General features: G+C 33.8%; 1 protein-coding gene across 2 annotated transcripts in view; it reads right to left on the minus strand.

The window, feature by feature from the left end:
• GRID2 (glutamate ionotropic receptor delta type subunit 2) overlaps nucleotides 1–20,220 on the minus strand; it is a 1,393,842-nt gene that overhangs the window by 987,792 nt on the left and 385,830 nt on the right. The gene's annotated exons all lie outside the window — the stretch shown is intronic.

Genomic DNA, 20,220 nt, shown 5'->3' on the forward strand with positions numbered 1-20,220 from the left:
CTATTAGTATCTAAGTCCTATATGGTGCTTAAAATGTAAGCATGTTTTATGTGCCTTACATTTAATTTATTTGATCTCATAATACCCTATGAGCTAAGTATAATCATTTGTCCCAGTTTATAGTGAAAGGAACTGAGACACAGAGAGGTTATGGCATTTGTCTCATATACACTATCAGAGATGGAGTTTGAATTTGAACTCAGGCATCCTGCCTCAGAATTCCCATTCTTAATTCCTGTACAACACTGTAAATATGTAGATCACATATGAGAAGACTTATAAATACAGAATCAAAATTATTTGGTAAAACCAGGAATGGTGAAGGTCAGTATTACCAGATAAACCTGTGTTATTCAATGTTACTCAGATAAATCTGACAGTAATTATGGAAACGGCAATCTGATATTGGAAACACAAGAGAAAGGTATAGTTTACACTGGAGGGGAGGAAGATGAATTTGGTTCTGGAGGTGTACACTTGCAGTTAATTATGTGAGAAGAATAATCTTTCTTTGCTTTAATGCTTTGACCTAACTTTTCAGATGTTTCAGTCAGTGATAAGAGCCCTGGAATTGAAATATTAACTAGTGCCACAATTAAGAAATGCCAAGACCATGACAAAGTCAAATCATTTGGAGAATGGTGACCAGCTAGAAGAGCTCCAAGTACTTGAAAAGACTAAAGAGGGTCATATTGACATGTATAAAGAAGCAGAAATTAGCACAGCATCTATGTTGATCCATAAAGAAAAATGCAGAAAGGCATATCTGTCTCACCGACAAATTTTTATTTCTCATCTCCAGTCCCTGTGCCACACAGTTAAATTTCCTTTCAATGCATTACACACAATTGACCAGTGTCCTTATAATAAACTTTTTACTTGAGCTGGTTTCAGTATCTATTCTTTGCCTTCAAATGAGCACTAACTAAAACATGATCCAAAGCAGAGGGGAAAAAAAAAATCCAAAAAAGAAAGAACAGTTTCTTATGCAAGTGCTATGGAAATTGAGTTGTAATAGGATTAACTTGGTATTTTATTCTTGGTATTTTATTCTTCTCTTAGAAGAATATTAGGATGGTAACATCCTTCTTTCATGAAGACTGTGGATCCGAAAAAGCTGGAAGGTAATTGTTACCCTTAATTGTGAGAAAGGGACAGGCAGGACTAGTACGGAGAGATAGATGGGGGGCTCCATGATCAGACTCACAGAAATCCCAAAAATGTGGAGGTATAAGGAAACCAGAGGTAAAGGAACACTTCAGACCACCCTGCCCTAGATGTCTGAGGGGTAGTCTTACTTATGATAGTCTCCTGTGGTCAAGGGAAAATAAACAGACCCTAAAAAGAAGTAAGCCATTAAAGATGTTATCACTAGGGGCGCCTGGGTGGCTCAGTCGTTAAGCATCTGTCTTCGCTCAGGTCATGATCCCAGGGTCCTGGGATCGAGCCCCGCATCGGGCTCCCTGCTCCGTGGGAAGCCTGCTTCTCCCTCTCCCACTCCCCTTGCTTGTGTTTCCTCTCTCGCTGTGTCTCTCTCTGTCAAATAAATAAATAAAATCTTAAAGAAAAAAAAGATATTATCACGAGTCCTGCTTACACAAAGGTGCTATCAAGTAGAGAAGTCAAAAAGATTTAAGTTCCCTGGTTAACTTTCTATAAAAGACCAACCCTAAAAGCCCTCAGTGGCAACCCTGTAAGGACCCCTCTCACTGCAGAGAGCTTTTCTGTATCCTCACTCGATAACCTTCTATCGCTTTACTCACTCTCCTTTGTCCGGGAGATTCATTCTTTGACTCTGTGAGACAAGAACCTAGCTCTCCCACTTCAACTGGACTGGTCACTCTTATATTGAAAGTTACCACTTTCAGCATACTTATTAACTTTAGAATATTGGTAAATACAGTACCAATGAAGAAGACTAAGTGATGCAACATGTTACATGGGAGAAAGAAGTCAGAAAACAATTTTTCCATTTTTCTTCTGCAACTTTTTCCCTTGTCTGATTATCTTTTTCCATTTTTTAAATGTTAGTATGCCTATCATTAAATTCTTCATTCATTTCCTTGCCCTAGAGTGAGGTAAAACGCAAATATAATTGTAAATTGAAATTTGTGTAGTTTTCTAAGAAACTCATGTAATTGCTCTTTGCCAAAACCCTTTACTGAAGTCACAAGAAGGCTTAGTTTAAGAAATCAACACCTGTTTATTTATTGTATTCACTTCTCAATATAGGTATTAATAAATGGTAAATGTTCATAAAGATTCGTAAAAAAAGATTAAAAGAATGGGATCTGTACAATTTCCAAACTAGATTCAAGACTAGGTAACAGCACTGGTATAAAAAAAATGGGAAAAAGAAGAAAAAAAACCTCTCACATTTATGTTTAAATGTGTTTAAAGTCATCATATCAGAAATAATTAATCCAAATTAATAGCATGGAATTTTAGTCATCCAAAGGCTAAAGATGAAAAGTTTTAAAAGTCCAACATAATTTTATGAAACCTTAGAATAATTTAAATTGGTTAATTAAGTTAAATGATATGGACCATACAGAAAAAAATAAGAAGAAACTATCATGTTCTAGGGTATCTTGAGAAGACCACTGGGATAGAAAACTCCTTGGACATGTACCATAAAAGAGATATTAAATCACACTGAATATAAATAACCTGGCGAAAGATAACTAGATAGGAATATCTAGTGGGCTGTGCCACTCATTAGCCCTTCAAATCTCTGTGTTCCCTTTCTTTTTCCAAATATCATCTATTGGTTGACAGTTTATGATTTTGAATTATTTAAGAATATCAGAGGGTTATGTTAGTAAGCTCTAAATTTCTTTTTTTTATATTTTATAAATTATTTAAATTCAATTTAGTTAACATATATTGTATTATTATAGTTTCAGGGGTAGAATTTAGTGATTCATCAGTTACACATAATATCCAGTGCTCATTACATCATGGGCCCTCCTTAATGCCCATCACCCAATTACCCTATCCTCCCACCTGCCCTCTTGCAACCTCAGTTTGTTTCCTTGAGTTCAGCATCTCTTACGGTTTATCTCCCTCTCTATTTTCATCTTATTTTATTTTTCCTTCCCTTCCCCTATGTTCATCTGTTTTGTTTCTTAAATTCCTCCTAAGCAAAATATTTCTATTCAGCTTACCAACTGGAACTAAAGTTTAAAAATATTAACTGTTCTAATTTCATTTAGTTTTTTTCCAAAATTAAAATAAAAAACATGTACAGATGAAATATACTTTCACATTCCTTACCTAGCCAGCACATAGTAGATGAAATATTAAAGCAAATGGAAAGACTGCTACAACCAGGAGAACGATATAAGAAATAGCCTGCATTCTTGTGACTTCTGAAAATATTTTTCAAGAGTATTAACCTGGAAGTTATTTTTTTTTTAAGATTTTATTTATTTGTCAGAAAGAGAGAGACAGAGAGCAAGGGCAAGCAGGGCGAGTGGCAGGCAGAGGAAGAAGGAGAAGCAGACTTCCCACTGAACAAGGAGCCCCATGTAGGATTTGATCCCAGGACCCTGGGATCATGACCTGATCTGAAGGCAGACACTTTACCAACCGAGCCACTCAGGCATCCCTGGAAGTTAATTTTTTTCTTGTGAAGTTACCCAAAATATTCTCTTAAATCACTTCTTCATCGTAAAATTGAAACAAGAGAGAAAAAGATTAGAGGAGGAAAAAATTACCAGGAAACTGACAATTGCAGCTGGTATTTTGGAGCTCATACACTAAAGACAGAAAACTTCCTATGTCCCAGCACTGTACAGATTTCTAGAGTATCAATTTAGAAACAAGAGAACAAAATTGCTTGAAATGGGAGCACCTGGGTGGCTCAGTAGGTTAAGGGTCTGCCTTTGACTCAGGTCATGATCCCAGGGTCCTGGGATCAAGCCCTCTCTCTGTCGGGCCCCTTGCTTGCAGGGAGTCTGCTTCTCCCTCCGCCCCTCTCCCTGCTTGTGCCCGTGCTTGCTCTCTCTGTCTCTGTCTCTCTCATATAAATGAATATAATCTTTAAAAAAAATGATTGAAATGCACTAAATGAAGACAAAGACTTGTCTGAATTTTACATAAACAAAAATACTGAGAATATTCTATTTTGCTAAAGACCTGATAGATAGGTCTTATTACACTGCAATATTACACTGACGGGAATTAAATACATAACAGTGGAGATATAACCATACTATTCCTGTTAAACACAGCTTAGCCATAATTGAGTATGAGTGTATGAAGTGAAAGAGGATTGAATGTAAACATGACTATATAGTCATGAAGTGCTTACCTCAGTTATCACTTATGGCTTACTCTATAAATGGTATTCTCAGTAACTTAATTTGTTACATTTTAAGACCTTAATTTTTTTAATGTATTTTTAACGGGTAGACGCTTATCCCTGATAAAATCACACATACATAAGATTCCTTTCTTTTGTGACTGCCCTGAATTCTACCTAAAAAAAATTACTATCTACTCACTTCTACACACTTGATCATACTTAAAAAATAGACCATACTTAAGAAGTTGAATTATTTTAATATTGAGATCCTTTTAAAATAAGGATTTGTATCACAAAATTTACTTTTTTTCACTTTATGATTCTATAGTACAAATTGCACATATTAATATTCATACAGAATCTGCCTTTATCATGGTTTAAGAGCTAGAAGTCATAAATGGTTGCTTCCTACACATTAAAATGCCTATTTTTTGTTTAATCATATGAACACACTATAGAAATATTTTAAGTAAAAGCTAGGAGTTTCTCACCTGGACATTGGTTTTGTCTGCCTCGAAGGTTCTCTGCCTCTCCCTTCCCCATCTCTTGTTTTGCCAAGGCAAATGTTCTTTAGAAATCTTCCCGAATCATTCTATTCTACCGTGATCTCTTCCTTCTGTAAAATTTGTCACATACAACTCAATATCTGTAATTACACTATCTTTGCAAGAGGTGATCCACTGGCCTTGTTAGGAAAAAAGTTTATTAGGTTTTATAAGCCAGGTCAAGGTTTAGGATAATAATGAATTATGCATAATTACATTCCCCAGGAATTGCTGTCTAGTATGGAGAGAAAAGCAAATATTTGGGAGCAGTACTACTAAATGGACACAGTCTAAGTACCTGTCTGTTGCTAGTGAGACACATACTATCAGACCTGGTAATGATATTCAATGGAAAAGAAGAAATGGGTGAGAAATCATGAGCATATTTATTTGCCAGTTCCTGGGACACAACTCAACACTTTCACTCTTTTTCTTTTTTTAGAAATAATAGTAGTTTCCTACTGCTGCTGTACTGTAAAAAAAAAAAAAAAAAAAAATCCACAAATTTAATGCCCTAAGAAAACACTTATGTTACGGTTCTATAGTTCAGAAGTCCAAAACGGTCTTATGGGGTTAAAATCAAGATATCTACAGGGATGTCTTTCTTCTGGAGGTTCTAGGACAGAATTCATTCCTCACCTTTTCTAACTTCTAGAGACTTCTCACATTCCTTAGCTCACAGTCTCTTCCATCTTCAAAACCAACACTCCAACTTTTGCATCCATTGTGCTCTCCTCTATTTTGACCCCCTTTTTAAATTATAAAAACACTGTGGTTAAATTCAGATAATCTAGGATAACCTCCCAATTTTAATATCCTTAACTTAATTAGATCTGCAAAGTCACTTTTGCTGTGTAAAGTAATATATATGCAGGCTCCAGAGATAAGGGAGTGGATATATTATTCTGCTTAACACATGAAACTTCCTTCATTTGCAGCTAGTCCAATGCTAGGACTTTTGAGTTCCAAAGTATTTCTTTCTGACTTTTAAATTTATAAATACAGTTGTTCTGCTTTCAAGTGATTTCAAGATACAAACTGACAACAGCTTCACTGATAATTGGTTGAGAAAAAGTGTATCAAGTGAGCTAAGCAACAGACATTGGAATCCATCTGAAAGATGGTTCATGATGAAGAGAGGGTAAAAGGCATATAACATTCCTGAGGTACTAGTAACCCCTAACAACAAAGGCAGGGGAAAAACAAATGGTCAACTAATAAAGATTGCAGTTATGCAGGACATGAAACTCCACTATAGTTTGTAACAGTCTTAATGATTTACAAGAAAAATACAATCTTAATAACAGTCAGACCTCCAGGAACCTACAGACAGTAGTTTATAAGATTTCCATTTGATTGAAATTAGAAACCATAAATGGCCTTAAATGAATGTGCTATGAATTGGTAAAGCAATGTTTTCTCTTTCTTCACCCTTGATATATACCAGACACTTCACCTCCTGACAGAAATACACATACACACATATAGAAGAGAGAGAGACAGAGATAGAGAGAAAAGTAAAAGAGTGGATATTCTGACTTCCTTTGTGAGTATGTCTCTGTTTAAAACCAATCCCATAGGTAGAACCGGTCACAACTTTTCTCAGATTCTGTGTTATAAACAAGCTTTGATGTATGCCAGTTACTGTACTTGGCCTTCCAGCTATAAATCTGGAAGCGGGATGGGTGCACAACAAACACATAGGCACACAACACAACATCAAAAAGATATAGGCTTTTTCTATAAACAGCTTATAGTTCTGTGGGGAGACAAGAATGCAAATACATATGTAAAAGCTGCACATAAAGGAGTATCACTATGGTCCTAATAATTCTTAAAGGGGAAAGAACCTCAACAACCATTCAAAATCTTGGTTAAAAGGCTGAAATTTTTTTCATGTGTCTGTTGGCCATTTCTATGTCTTCTTTGGGCAAGTGTCTGTTCATGTCTTGTGCCCATTTTTTGACTGTATGTGGAACATAAGCAATAGCATGAAGGACAAGAGAGGAAGGGAGGGAAATCTGAAGGGAGAGAAATCTGAGAGGGAGACGAACCATGAGAGACTATGGACCCCAGGGAAACAAACTGAGGGTTTCAGAGGGGAGGGGGTAACAGGGTGATGGGAATTAAGGAGGGCATGTGTTGTGATGAGCACTGGGTGTTATACGTAACTAATGAATCACTGAACACTACATCAAAAACTAATGATGTACTTACTATACAGTGGCTAACGGAACATAATAAAAAAAAAGGCTGAAAATGAAGCAGTCATATCGAAGTCTATAATAATGGCTAGAATAAATACACAGAGAACAACATTCATGTAGCACTAACAATAAAATGCAGCCTAAGATCTCTAGGCTAAGACAATAATAGTCCCTGACTCTAGTGTCACATTTATCACTCTGCTATGAAACATCTGTTTTCACGTCAATTGCTTATTTACTTAGGGCTTTTTTGAAGGCAGAGAATTGTCATTTATATCATTATAACTCTACCAAGTATTATATCCACACATAGTGCACATTCAATAATAGATTGGTAGAGAAAATAATGAGCAACTATATTCTACATGTTTGAATCAGTAGTCATACAATTTAAAGTCTGTTTAATATGCATTTAAGCTTATTCTTGAAATTAAGCATATATGTAAACGTAAAATGACAGAATGGTAAAAGATTTATACTCATAATTGCCATTTTCAAAATTTGCTACTGTTTTTGAAGTTATTTGCACATTTAAAGTGAAGAGGATGAGGTGCTGACTACAATATACTAAAAACTACTGATTTCATGTATTTCACTGTAAATTGTATTCTATTGAATCCTTTCAAAGAAGCCCTCTCAACTTCTCTCACTTTCCCCATTTTTACTAATTTTTCCCTCCTCTATTCAAAGGGACAAGATAATATACTCTAAGAATTTCTAGGACAGTGCTTTAAAAATTTACAAATAATAAAATGTATTTCTATTATTACTTTATTTCTGTGCTTCCAAACACTCCTTTCAATTTATGAAATTGTGGTTACCAAATAATCAAGTTGAAATATAACTATTAATGCCTTTATAAAACTTGCCCCCAAAATAATTGCTCCATTGGGAATAAAAGCATTTATCTAGAGTCTCCTATTTATTCATATGCTTTTTCAAGAGAACAAAGGTGTATAAGAAAAATCAGCTTTCCTAAAGTTATTTTCTTTAATTATTCAAGATTAGAAGAAAATTACATAGATTCCTACTCAGATTAATGCCAAAAAGCACCGTAACAAATTGCAACTTGAAGATGAGTGTATGTATACATCACATAGAAAAGATGCATTAAAATACATGTATCGTTCCTATTTTTTTCATCCGACTTCTATGCTTTTTTTGAATACAGTATAGTAAGGATTTTTCCTAGGTTGCAAGATACAGAGTAGATAGAAAGCTCTTGCTAATTATGAACACAGAGAATTATTATTATTTTTTAAAGATTTTATTTATTTATTTGACAGAGACAGAGATAGTGAGAGCAGGAACACAAGCAGCGGGAGTGGGGAGGGAAAGCAGGCTTCCTGCCAAGGAGGGAACCCGATGTGGGACTCGATCCCAGGATCCTGGGATCATGACCTGAGCCAAAGGCAGACGCTTAACGACAGAGCCACCCAGGTGCCTGAACACAGAGAATTATTTACCAAAAAAAAAAAAAAAAGAAAGAAAAGAAAAAGAAAAGCCTGAATAAGTTTTCCCAAAGTTGCTTGAACAAAACAAAAAACAAAACAAAATAAAACAAAAAACCTATGAGAGCATTTCTTCTCTAAAATGAGCTAAGTGTTTTGTTTTAGTATCTAAATTCAAAAGCTTGTTTTCACTCCAAGTTGTATTAAAAGTAAACAAAACAACAATAGATACTTCCTTTTATTGGGATTTATTCTCAGAGCAAAGCTAGGCTATCCAGTTATACATCATATAAAATTTTAAGTAGTACATAAGTTATAATCCCTAAAATTGGAATTAGTATTTTATTTACTTGCATTCCACATCTTCTCCAATTTTCACTGAATTCAATGATTAAAATGCCATCATTCTTTCTATATTTGCATAATATATTAGTATTCAAACCCACCTTTTTTACTTAGTGCAATTTTTGATAGATAGATGAGCTAGGTTCTGAATAATTTACTATCTGCTGCAAGGATCTGAAATAACAGCTTTGTACTCTGATTTAACTGATTGTTTATTCACTTGCACCAACCAAAACCAAGGCTCATCTCTACTGGCACCTTAAGATTACAGAAACATCATTAATGAACTCGGGAACATTTTCTTCTGTTCTGCTAAAAGACCCTGTGTTATTATTACTTTAGACTTATTTTACACCAATCACTGAAATAGCTTGGCACCTTTTCTAAAGAAACACCTTAACTCGCTCAGCATGAACTAAGTAAAACTGTCTTCAAATCTGTTTAAAAGCAAATGATTTATATATAAAGAAAAGTATAAGAACATAATGTAAATTCATAAAGAAAGTAGCAACAAAATGAAGGTAAATTTAACTCCATTAAATTCTATTAATTTTTGTGTGCTTAATCTAAGTTAAAGATGAATCCAATAAAGTGCCATTCATAGTGGGGGAAAAATCAATGCAACTTTATATTACCATTCAGTGGGTGGGTACCAATATAACTTTTCCTGTGGAGAGAAAAAAATAAGCTCCCTTTAAAAATAGCTGAGATCACAATTACTATGACAATTTTGCTTCCTACCTCTTTTGTGTAGTAGTTTATGCTTATAATCAGTAGACAAAATGGAGTGTTGTAGAATGCAAACATTTTTGAGGAGTATATTATCCCAGGTACTATTGAAAGTCAGAAAAAAAATAAAAAGGAAAACCTTTAGTAGGAAATAAAAATTGGAGTTCTGTGCAATAGTTTTTTCTCCAAAGATGGATTTCTCAAAATCTTTTTTTCAATTTAATCCTTTTAAAAAAATCTTTTACTAAACTCAAGGATACTTTAGCAACTATTATTAGACCTAACAAATATCCTCTTATGCTCATCTTAAAGTGGCATAAATGATTACCCATATTTTTATTTCCAAGCTTCAATATTACAATAAATTCTAAAGAATAAGAGTTTTGTTTTATTGTTGTTGTTGTTGTTTTGAAGTTTTAGTATATTGGAAATCCAAAATAACAAGAGGAGTCAAATGGTATTAAAACCCTTTATAAAGGGTCTTATTCATTTTGGATTTTTGGCTTTATATATTATAATATTAAGCAGTATCTGGCAAATGAAAATTCTGAGATCATATTTCAAGAATGAATAAATAGTGTTACTGTTTTGACCTTGCACTGATTATTAGCAGGTAAACTAGCTTATTTTTGTTTCCTATAGTAGGTAAAGTCTATTAGCATTTTCCAAAAGGCGTCTTGTGGTCAAATAAGTTTGAAAAATGTTAACACACATGTCAAACTTCTGAAAATTATGAACTTTAGAAATCCTATACATTTTAGCCCATTAAGCAAAGAAATACTGCAGTAAATGCCAAAACTAAACAAATGGAAATGTATCTCTTATCCTGCAGAAGTGCTTTGGGAAATGTTATCTAAGTCACCCAATCAGTACTCAAACGAATATCAATCAAAATCAGGGAATCAATAGTAAAAGTATAAATGAACCGTAACAGATAATGCTCCAAGAAGAAATGTTTTTAATAGATTTTCTCAATATAGTTATATTGGGAATATATTACATTCAGCACTTTTCTGAGTGTTCTGAGGATACAGGTACAGTACATGGTTTGGATCTTACCAAAGAAACAAAAATTATGTGTCTAAGTGCCTGGTGAAGGCATTTTCTTAAATTTCTGTAAGTCAAGAACAGCATAGTTCAATATGTCAAAGGATGGATCATGGAGAAAGGTAGTCCTTAATTTAGACTACCTGAATTTAGGTAGTCTAGAAGGTGAATAATATAAGTAAGTAGCCCTGAAGAGGGCTCCCAGTGATCCTTGTCTCCTGGTATTCACGTCTTTGTGTATTTCACTCCACTTGAATATGGGCTGGACTTATTGATTAATGTCCAATAAATAAAATACAATATAAAAGATGGACTGTCACTTCCAAAATTAGGACTATGGATTTTGTCATGGTATGTTCTTCTGTTTGGTCTCCCTTTCTTTCATATTCCTCACCTGAGGGAAGTCAACTCTGATTCTGAGGCAGTCCCATGGACAGGTCCACATGGTAAGGGACTGAAGCTTCTCAACAACCACTTGAGTAAGCTTAGAAGTGGGTAACTCCTGCAATCCCTTATCAAGCTTTCTGATGAAACCACTTGACTGCAACCTCATGAGAAACTTTGAGCCAGAGGTACCTTGCCAAGCGGCTCCTGGTTCCTGGACACCAGAATTGGTGATATAATAAATACTTGTTGTTTCAAGCTGCTAAGTTTGGGGTAATTTGTCATTCATCAACAGAAGAGTAAAACAGGTGAAAATGTGTTAAGCAGGTGACTGGAAAGTTATAAGAGGCTCAATCACATCACACTCTCAACCAAAAATATTCCATGGCTTTCATTACCAAAGATTTGTGTGATCTGTCCCAAGTTGTCTTTCTATTCTCATATAACTCCACTTCCCTGTCTATGTCTCCTAATCACCAACCAAACCAGAGCAGTCTGAACTCCTTGAATATGTTCCATACCTCCTTGCTTCTTTCTGGGTTTTTGCTCATCTGTTGCTCTTTCCCTCTCCCACAAATCAAATTTAATCTCTAAACCATGAATTTACAAATGGTTTATTGTAAAGGGTCTTCAAGTCACAAGGAGCTAGTTCTAGATGGATCACTGAGTCTAAACTGATTTATTTGTAAAATGGAGATACTAATGAATAATCATAAATGACTTTGTAAAATAAATATTGGAATGAATGCGAAAAGGTAAGAACTGTGCCTAGTACAAAGTATTTCCTTTTATAAATCATTTTTTTCCCTTCCTCCATCAGTCACCCCAGTCCCAGTTGGAATTCATATTATTTTTCCGTTCATGTTCACATAGCAATTTGTACAAATTTATATAAATTGATGTGTAGATATATCACAATGTCACTAGTGTATCACTAATGTGACATATACAACACATACATACCACATACATACCTTTAATATATAGTTGTGGTGTGTGTGTCTTGTTTATATACTTACCAAGTATTGAGTTTCTTGAAGACACAGTATCTTGTAGAAAATTTTATACCCATTTTTTTCAGCATCATTCTCTATATGTAGTAGTAATAAGACAATTGTTATAATTGTTTGTTGAGTCAAAAAGATTCATAGGAAATACTAATTCGATAGATAATACGAGAGTAAATGTTGGAGGGTCTTGAATAACAAGATGAATGATTTGGATTTGAGGTCAGAGATGATAGGTTATTACTTTTTTTTAAAGATTTTTTTTTTATTTATTTGAGAGAGAGAGAGATTGAGAGACAGAGAGCACGAGAGGGAAGAGGGTCAGAGGGAGAAGCAGACCCCCCGCTGAGCAGGGAGCCCGATGTGGGACTCGATCCCAGGACTCCAGGATCATGACCTGAGCCGAAGGCAGTCGCTTAACCAACTGAGCCACCCAGGCGCCCGATGATAGGTTATTCTGAAGAGGAGTTGCTTAGAGAAATAGCTTTTTATACAAGTTAATCTGGCCAATGGTGCAGAAATACTGAAAAGTTAGATTCTAGAGGATAGCTAAACCGAAGGATATCAGTAAGCTGGGATGCAAAATTTTTTGGCAGGCACTTGAAAGAAACAGTATTATGCTTATTATCTAGGGATCAAAAATCATTTGACTTAAGATGTTTGTTATAGCTCACATAAAGTAGTAGGCTTTCTGTTCCTGGAGGGTTTTTGTATTGTTTGTTTATTTGTTTAACAGCAAGTCATTTAGCATCAATTCATATTGAGATTTATTCAGTTAGCAAAGAAACCCAGAAACAAATTACAACTCCATTTTGTAAACTGAAATACTTTTATTGTTATACAAACTTTTTTATTGTTGTTGTTTTGTTTGGATGGTCTATGATTTAGCATTTAGTTAGTGTGTGATAGATATTGATAACCAGATATCTGTATCTATAAATAAACACATAAACTAAGCTTTAGTAATAAAAGAAACTTAACTAAAAATTTGGTAATTAGATATACTATTGAATAACTAGATAACTGAGAATATTATTACTTAAAAGATTGGGAGCCTACATTTTCTTATAAAAATGAAGGAAATTTTTATTTATTAAGACAATGCTAATTTATTTTACTTTTTCCTCAATAAGTCCAAAGAACTCCAAGTCTGAATTATGATCAACATTTTTACTGAAGAAACCTGAGAAATCAAACTTGCAACTTCATAGACTGACTGTCTAGAATCAATACTCAGTGATCCCAGACAAGAGCAACAATTTTTTTTTTTTCTTAAGTAAACTCTACACCACACAAGGGACACAAACTCAGGACCCTGTGATCAAGAGTCCCATGCTCCACTGAATGAGCCAGCCAGGTGCCCCATGGAGTAACAAAATTATCTCACTAGAGTCAAATCTATTTTATGGTAGGAAGAATTGATTTTCAACCCGAGTCCTTATTAGCTTAACCAATATGGATTAACTGCTTTAGCAACTTAACAAAAGAAAGGCCCCCAAACTCAATCTACTTGTTTTCATAAATTGCTTTGTAATTACAAAAATTAATTTTGTTCAACTGCATTCATCATACCTATTTTTTTTTCATTTTAGCCTTAAAATATATTAGAAATAATTCTTTGGTATCATAAGTTCCAAATAATTTTTAAATTATTATATTCTGTACATTCAGATACATATATCAGCATAACAATATAATTTTTTAAAAATTTTACATTTCTTTTATATCAATGTGTAAAGCAAAGAAAAAAATAAGTGAATTGAAAATTCTACTGTATATAATTCTGAAAAATCAGATTGCTTCCCTGAACAGATACTGTAAGAAAATGGTTTTCAATATCTTACTGAAATACTACTTGATAGTTAATAAGTATCAAAAAATACTGTAGAACACACCATAAACTCAAAGGGTATTTACTGTTGCTGGTAATATTAAGTTGAAGATAGATCACATCTCGAACAAGAATAGAAAAAAATAGTACATTTAATTTGCCTGGGATATTGAAAAGTCAGATGTGAGTTGATTATACACACAGGTAGAACCCTTTGAAATTGCTGATATTTAACCCCTTTTCACCTACAAATAAGTGTTTTAGATGTTTTCTCAATCATTGAATGAGATTCATTATTCTTTACTCTTTTCCTGATTTCCTAACTATTCATCAATCACTATACCAACCAAGAATCTAATCAAACAAGGATTATTGTACCAATTTCTTACATTTTAAGTCATTCTGTGAGCCATGTTTTTCAGGATAATTTCCATCTTCCCTATATTCTTTTATTATTTCTTTCATTCAACAAACATTTTCTGGTGTAGTTACTAAGCTCCAAGCATTATGAGGTGTTCAGCATATAACTGAAAACTAAAACAGACATGATTCCTTCTTTTTAGGATTATATATTCTATTGAGAAATAGGTCTACCATGTTCCATCTAAATACTTATTGTCTAAATAGGCACTGTCCTTTCCCACTTCTATATCTTTACTTAAATCTTTCTTTGTAAAATATTTTCACCCTTGTCTCCTTCTATTCTAATACTATTCATATCTGCAGGACAAATGAAGTATTCTGCTTACTCCAAAACATTATTTGATCCTCTTCTTAGAAATGATCTTAACTTTTAGAGGGAAAAAAGATAAAAGGGAGAGGTTATTTATATTTATTGAGCTCTACCATGTGCCAAGAATTATACCAGATAAACCACATATATAATTTCATTTAATCTTTATTACATTGTGATCCTCATTTGTGTGATCAGAAGTAATCTAAAAGTATGTAAGTGGAATCAAAGCTAGAATTCAGATTCTAATCTGCTCAATATGAAGTTAGGTCTTTATCCACCAAAGCTATCTATCTGAACTGCTATAGCATTCTGGTTTGTTCTTTTGTTTGTTTGTTTTTTTAATTTCATGTACCACATGTGCCTTATATTACAGAGAATTACATTCTTCTTACTTTATAGTAGGTGCTAATAAATACTTTTTTAATAAAGGAAAAAAATGGGTTACTATGCTTGAAATGCAGTTATTATTTGTGCTGAATTCTCAATAAGAAAATTAGGAAAGTAATTCACCCCTTCTTTTACTTACTTTTTTAAGATTTTATTTATTTTTGAGAGAGAGAGAGAGAGAGAACAAGCAGGGGGAGAGGCAAAGGGAGAAGCAGGCTCCCTGCTGAGCAGGGAGCCAGATGCAGGACTGGATCCCAGGACCCTGAGATCATGACCTGAGCTGAAGGCAGATGCTTAAACAACTAAGCCACCAAGGTGCCCCTCTTTTACTTATTTTCAAAGTAATATTGCTAAAATGGAATTTTGGTCAAATCCCTACCCTGGCATAATGACCACTATGATTTAGGGAATACATTATAGGGAGTCAAATGACTGCCATTGACTACATGCAATCCCCAGCATGTAACTCTAGGAAGAGGAAGAGAATATGCTAATGAGTTCAGTTTTGATCTGTTGAGTTTGATGTCTGCGAGACAATTAAATGGGTATGTCCAACAGAGATGGGTTTCTGAGCATGGAGTTCAGTAAAGAGCACTGGGCTGGAGAAACAGGTTTGTTAATCAAATAATATTTTCTATTTTCTTTTAAACTTTAATAATTATTTTGATTCACATATAAATTAATACAATTATTTTTATTTCTAAATATAAATATAATTAAGTTATTTCTAAAAATTATTCTCAGCATTTTTGAATAATCCTTCTTTTCTCCATTTATTTACAATAAAGCCCTATCATTCAATAAATGCCGATGTATACTAATGTCTGTTTTAGGATGAGCATGCCTTCTATAGCATCTTGAAAAGATGTAGTGCAGTCAATAATAATAATAGTGAGCTTAGCCATGCCATTGAAGAGCTTCCTCCAGATGACATCCATACAGTAAAAAACAATCTCTGATAGTTTCCCAACCAGCTACAACTTCATAAACTCTGCCAGCATTTGATACATTTCTGCCTTTTCCACAAGATCATATAATGACATTTAAATAATTCAGTTAAATCAAGACATATTATGGTTATAGTACTTTTCATAATCTATCTATATTTATAGTACTTTTCATAATCTATCTATATTTAGCCACACTGTAAAAGTACAGAGTGACCTTAGAAATGATTTTTCTCCTTGTGAACTTGTAAGGTTTCTAGGGCTTTCCTCTTTCTGTTATTATCATTCACAAACCACTTGCTTACTAATATATTTGAATTTTTTTTTCTTTTGCCAAGGATTAACACCAAGATTTGGTGATTACTTACCTAATCCTTTCCTTTTTTGAAAATCAATATATTCTTTTGTCAGAAGAAAAGGGCAGGACATTCAAACATGAAATTTTAAATCAACCTCTAAGTTTCTTTCAAATCCTGAAATTCTATGCTTCTATAATCCTGGAACATTATAAAATACTACTTTAATTTCCATGTCTGCACATGTTTTCATATTCTATAGAAAATAATATCTTTGGGAAAGTAAAAAGTATTTAATTTATACTGCATTTTCCTCTCTCTTATTTTAGGTTTCAATTTCAACTCTTTCCATATTAACCTCATTTCTTAGCTCTTTGTAAATAAGCAATATGGAAGTAAAATACAAGTTGAGTAGATCTGTTTTTTCTCTCATCAGTGATCAAGCAGTAAGCCTAGCTTTTTCTTGTTTTTCTAGAATACACATAATATAAAACAATTTATGTTATACTCAACATTTTTCACTTAGCCCTCTGTCCATGTTTTAGAGTTTTTCTTACCTTTCGTATAATTTATTCTTCATTTTGTGTTTTCTCCCACTTTTTGTATGTACTGCTATAAAAGCTAAGCCTAATAGAATGCTCCATCTCTATACAGCTACATTAGTTTGTCTGTTTGCTTTCTTTCTCATTAAGGAATCTGTGAGGCTATAATAGATTTCAATTTTCAGGGCTTTTAGTATTTAAGCACACCTATCTTTGTCATGAACTTGCTTTGTTCAGAAGATTTTCTTAAATCTGGGGAAGATTTAGACTCTACAAAGCATTCATTTCCTTGGCTTTATGGCATCTGTGATGATATCATCATCTTCTCCCAAGATTCCTGTCACTTGCGCTTTGCCAACTGATGTTACCTTGATAGAATAAGATCCTGTAAAATAGCAGTCCTTATTCAACACTCTGAAAAGTAAAGCTCTCAGTAAGGCAAATGTTATCAGATGATCTGCTTTTAAGTGAATAAGCCTTCAAGTAGATACCCAGATAGTTTATATTTACAGTTTAATCTAACTTGCTTCTTTGCCAATTTAGAATTATATGTTACTATTTTCCTCAGTCTCATTATCATAATTGAAATAAGTAATAAAGAAGTTGGACTCTTTTTCTTCTATCCAGTTTATCTAACCTATTAAGACATCTAAATTCCTGGGCTGCCTGGGTGGGCTCAGTCGGCTGAGAGTCTGCCTTCTGCCCAGGTCATGATCCCAGAGTCCTGGGATGGAGTCCAACACTGCTTCTCCCTCTGCCTGCCACTCCCTTTGCTCGTGCTCTCTCTGACAAATAAATAAATAAAATCTTTAAAAAAATAAGATGTCTAGGGGCGCCTGGGTGGCTCAGTCAGTTAAGCGGCTGCCTTCGGCTCAGGTCATGATCCTGGAGTCCCTGGATCGAGTCCCGCATCGGGCTCCCTGCTCAGCGGGAAGTCTGTTTCTCCCTCTGCCTGCCACTTCCCCTGCTTGTGCTCTCTCTCTCTCTCTCTGTCAAATAAATAAATAAAATATTTTTAAAAATAAATAAATAAAAATAAAAAAAATAAGATGTCTAAATTCTTATTTTTAATATTAAACATTGGATATAGTTGCAGTCTAACCCCTGGCTACTGTCGAGCATACCTAGCTAAAATATATAGTTTCATGTGAATTCTCAGCAAAACAAATTGGAATTTAAATCCTTGTTCTTCAAATTCCATCACTTATTTAAAACTTTTATTCTGGATCAGGAATTTATTAATGAAAGCTAATATTTATATGGCACCTACTATTTTAACTACCTTAAGCACTTTATGTTTATTATTTAATGTAATCTTTACAACACTCCTTGATGTCAGTATTATTATTATCCCCATTTACAGGTAAGAAAACTGAGGCACAAAAGGTTAAGTAACTTGTTCAGGGTCATACAGTTAATTATGGTAGAGGTAGCTCTCACATTTGTGCTCTTGACCATTACAATATACTGCTATAGCCAAGGTAATATTGACACAGAACTAGTATAGTAGCATACAAATTTATATTTGGTGAGTCCATGGAATAGAGGTTGAAAATCTTGTCCCTCAAGAGGCCCTTTACATTTAAGAAGCATAGACTCTGATTGTGGAGTCTGATAGCTACTTTTTTAAATAGGGGGTTAAAATGTCATTCAGGCCTACAACAAGAGTGAGGTAAGTAAGACAGGGCAGCAGTATGTCAGCCCAGAGTATTCAGGATCTCCAGAGCTGTAAAAGTGGAGCATCTAATTATGGTGGATAATGGGAGGTAGAGGGTGAGGAATGGGGAGGGAATGGTAAAAGAGGAAATCTGCAGCATGAAAATATTCTATCTTTGTACAGTATAAATATATATATATACACACACATATATATATATATGCTGTATGACAACTTGTCTTATCTTGTACCCAGAGCGCACTGCCTTTTAAAATATTGTATGCTGTCATATTTTCATGTTTTGTAATTCTACTTCACCATTCTACTATGCACCATTACACTGTCAAATTAATTTTAACTGATGAGCCCTCATATATTTGAAAATGTCTGCTATATTACTGAAGTGAAGTGAGCCCAGTTTGGAATGGAGAATACATCTAATTCACAGTATGGGGAAAAAAAGAGTCCCTATGGATATTTAATACAGAAAACAATTTATCTTGAATATGCATATTTGCAATTTTAATAGTTATTTTGAATCTACTTATTTAACTGAGTTCACAAACATGAAGTAATAAAAGGAAAAGTAATCTACCTTGATTTTAAAGCCTGGGATATAGGTCAGGAATTTTTAAGGAACTAGTACTAGGACTATGTACGTTCTCCCATATTTTGTACATTAGTAGCACCATGGAAAGTAGACACATCCTGACCACTCTTCATTATATGAGCAATTTTATTATAATAGACTGTAATTCAACAAGAAACAGCAATTCTGAAAGGCTAATGTTTCTTTTTAAAATACAGAAGTAGCTACTGAATGCCTCAAAGTACAAATTGATTGGATAGTAAAGATAGGAACGGTGGTTTTTAAGTTTCATGAAAAGAGACACATTTCTGTCAAATTTCTGAGCTGTGGGCATAAGATAGATGTTTAAGTGAATGATTCAAAGAGAACTACCTTTTAAGTTTGGGGGTTTTTTTGGTTCTTGTTTATTCTTGTTCAAATGCTGATACATCACAAACCTCTCCTATAACAACATATGCAATTACTAAACACTGTATGACACATGCACAAATTTTAGCTGTTCATCACCAACATTTCAAAATGTGGCTGGTGCAAGATACACAAAATGATTTACTGAGAATTTTCTTAAAACTAAAGGCACTTCAAATTTGTATATTTAAAAAGAACATTTTAAATTCCAATTTAATCCACACTGTATTAACCTGATTGAGTAAAAGCCAAATTCCTAAAATAATTACAACAATATAGGTGTCCACTAAGCTTTATTTTCCTTTAAGTTTCAAAAACTGAAAGATATCTTGGGTCAATCTTTAGGGTCTTCTCTATTATCTACAGTATGGCCTTGCTTATAAATATAGTATGGAACAAACCTCAAAAAAAGTACATGTCCTGGGCTAGGCATTCTATGGAAAAACAGAATAGTAAAATATCATTATTATCTTTAATCACTAATTTAAGAGTTATCTAAATAATTCACAAAATATTTACATTTTGGAAATAATACAACATGTAGTTTTTACATCTTTTCTATTCTTTTTTCATTATTACGAACGTTCACCTAAGAACTTATCATCATCATCAGTTCCTTATGTGACAACTTGGAAAGAGTATTGTATTAAGTTACATTTTCTTTTAATCTAGTGATATTGGTGTTAAAACTTGATCATTAATTGTATTTCATGTTTTGTAAATTGTTTATGTCATTTGTCACATAAATAATTAGGGCTCCCGGGGCGCCTGGGTGGCTCAGTTGGTTGGGCGACTGCCTTCGG

Source organism: Neomonachus schauinslandi, chromosome 2 (assembly GCF_002201575.2).
Source record: "Neomonachus schauinslandi chromosome 2, ASM220157v2, whole genome shotgun sequence".
Classification (NCBI taxonomy): Eukaryota; Metazoa; Chordata; class Mammalia; order Carnivora; family Phocidae; genus Neomonachus; species Neomonachus schauinslandi.